The following is a 3,336-nucleotide window of genomic DNA, read 5'->3' on the forward strand; positions in this document are numbered from 1 at the left end:
AAAGAATTCAGAGAGAGCCAAAAAGAGATAAAGGATGCAATTAATGAAGTAAAGGCCTCAATTCAAAGTATAAACAACCGATTAAACCACATGGAGAATAGAATCTTGCTCTTAGAAGATGAACAATCCAAAAATGAACGCATAGTTTCTAATTTAGAAAAAAAAAATCCAACAGCAGGAATCTGATATTGAAGAAATATGGGCCCATTTTAAGAGAGCTAACCTAAGAATAATTGGAATAGAGGAGGGAAAAGAAAGTGAAACCAAAGGGATCAACAATCTCTTCAAGGAAGTAATAGCAGAAAATTTTCCAAACATAGAGCAAGAGGTCAATACACAGGTCCAGGAAACTTATAGAACTCCCTTTAGACAGGATCGGAGAAGAGGATCTCCATGCCACATAATTGTCAAAATGACCAATATGGAAGCCAAGCAGAGAATCTTAAAGGCAACAAAAACAAAGAGACAAGTGACATTCAGAGGCAAACCAATTAGAATCACTCCAGACTTCCCAAACCAAGTCATGAGAGCTAGAAGGGCTTGGAGTAACATATTCCAAACTCTGAAAGAAAACAACTTCCAGCCAAAAATTTCCTACCCAGCAAAACTTTCTATCAAATTAGATAGGGAAATAAGAAGCTTCCATGACAAACAGAAACTGAAGGAATTTATGTCTTCAAAACCAGCGCTAGAGAAAATACTCAAAGAGATTAACTACAAAGAAGAAATAGGTAACACACACCAGAACCAGAGAAACAAGAGTTTCCATCCAACAGACAACTAAGATTGGCTATCTGTGGAGATTCATTATTTATGTTAGTCTTTTACCTATCTCTAAATTGTATTGTTTGCTTTTATTGTTGCTAATTTGTAGGATTTCTAGTTGGAATATTAATAACCTTCAGATATAGCATTTGGAAATATTTTATCCCATTCTATCAGTAACTTTTAACTCTGTTTACCTTGTCTTTGGATATACAATATTTTTTAGGGAGTTTGTTTACCCTTCTGTTGCCTGTGCCATTGAAATCATATCCAAGAAATCACTGCCAATTTCAATGTTGTGAGGTTTTATGACCCAGATTTTCTTCTAAAAGTTTATAGTCTTAAGATTTATATTTAGGTCTTTTACCTATTTTGAGTTAATATTTGTATATGGGGTTAAGTAAGGGTCCAATTTTATTCTTTTTCATGTAATTATTATTTTTCAACAATATTTAGTTAAAAGATTATTATTTCCTCCACCAAATTTTCATGGAAACCTTGTCAAAAATAACTTGACAATATATGGAAGAATTTATCTCTAGGCTTTTATTTAACTCCATTGGTTTATATATCTGCCTTTAGAACAGTGCTACACTGTCTCAATTATTGTAGCTTTATATGGTTTGAAATCAGAAAATATACATCTTCTAGCTTTGTTCTTTTTTGAGATCGTTTTGTGTATCTAGAGTCCATATTCCATATTAGGATAGATTTTTTCTGAAAAATAAATAAATAAATGTATGATAGTTTCACCTAAAAAGAAAGAAAAAAATATTCTCTGGTAAGAAAGAAAGCAAAAAGAAATATTGAAATGTTATCTTTAAGTCATCAAAAGCTTGGTATCAGACAAACGAAACTGTTATGTGAGATTATCATTGTTAATTTTGGATAAATTGCTATAATACTAGATGTCAACCACTAAGCCAAGCATGGGAAGGAGGGATGGGGAGGGAACGGTGTGGGGATTGGGTAGGGGCTAACTGGGCGATGTGTGCATGTATGTCTACAAAATTTTTTTTATCCCATTATGATGTATGACTACAGTGCACCATTAAAAAAAAAAGAAAAAAAATAATGTTGCTATAAAGATGAGTGGACAAGTACCTGACTTAGTCTCTGCTTTCAATTCTTTGGGGCAAATACCAAGGGAAAGAATTTCTGGATCTTATTGTTCGGCTGAGCCCTCAGCTCAGGAACTCAGGATCTACAGGGTTCTTGGCTAATGTGACAGAAAAAATTTTCAGCACGCACCAGTCAGAGACATGGACAGAGGTTATTTGGGGAAAGAGGAGGAAATACACATTCAAAAAAGAATGTGGGCCACTTCAAGATGAGGAAGGCATTTGGGGGAGTTCAGGGTTCTCTTCTTATAGGGGGCTTTCGTGAAGGGTGGACTAGAAGAAGTGTGTGAGGATGATTTTAGTCTAATAGTCCCCAAGGCAGTTTATGGTGGTCTGCCAGCCTGGTCAGCTTCAAGGTGGATGATCTCAGTCTGGTAGTCCCGAGGTGCTTCCTGGTGGTCTGGTGTCAGGTTAGCGTTAGGGTCTTCAGGCTGATTGGGGTCCTCGTTAGCTGACTGACAGATAAGCTGGAATGTCCTAAATGGTTTCTCAAAATGTATTTGTCTTATTATCAATGCACAGGGCAATTATAGTTTCTTTTAGTTAACTCTAGGATCTACAGATTTCCCAGGAATTTGGGAGAGTCAGGCCTAGGAAAGAGAACTGGTTTGTGGACTAGAGGTTGAAGCACTTCAGCTCCAAGTTATTATATTAAAGTTATATTTTACTTTTCCTTTCGGTCTGTCTCATTTTCTACCTTAGTTCTTCTATCCTACATCAATATTATAATCTTTTGAGGAACTAACCAACTGCTTTCCATAGCTGCTACATTTTACATTTCCACCAGCAATGTGTCAGGGGTACCAAATGCTTAACATTTTTTTTTTTTTTGGTACTGGGATTGAACCCAGGAGCATTCTACCTCTGAGCTACACTTCCAACACCCCTCTTTTTAAAGATATGTCTCCCTAGGTTGATGAGAGTCTCACTACTTGCTAAGGCTGTCTTCAAACCTGAGATCCTCCTGTCTCAGCTTCCCAAGAATTGGAATTACAAGAGTTCGCCAACATGCCCAGCTATACATCCTTGCAAAAACCTTTCTGATTTTTAAAAAATAACTCTCTTAATGGCTGTGAAGTGGTATTTCATTGTGGTTTTATTTGTATTTTCACATATTGTATGTATAATTTTAAATTAAAATTGTTATAAAAAAGAAAGTAAGGGATTAGGAGAGAGAGAGAGAGAGAGAGAGAGAGAGAGAGAGAGAGAGAGAGAGAGAGAATGAATTACTGGGGATTAAATCCAAGAGTATTTCTACCTCTGAGTTATATCATTAGCCCATTTTATTTTTTTATTTTTAAACAGGGTCTCACTAGGTTGTTGATATTGGCCTCAAACCTGCAATTCTCTTGTCTCAGCCTCCCAAGTACTGAGATTATAGATGTGCACCACCATGCCCAGCAGATTTTATTTCTTCATTCACAAATCAGAAATACCTCCTTAAATGCTA

The sequence above is a fragment of the Muscardinus avellanarius genome, assembly GCF_963383645.1.
Source record: "Muscardinus avellanarius genome assembly, chromosome: 1".
NCBI lineage: Eukaryota > Metazoa > Chordata > Mammalia > Rodentia > Gliridae > Muscardinus > Muscardinus avellanarius.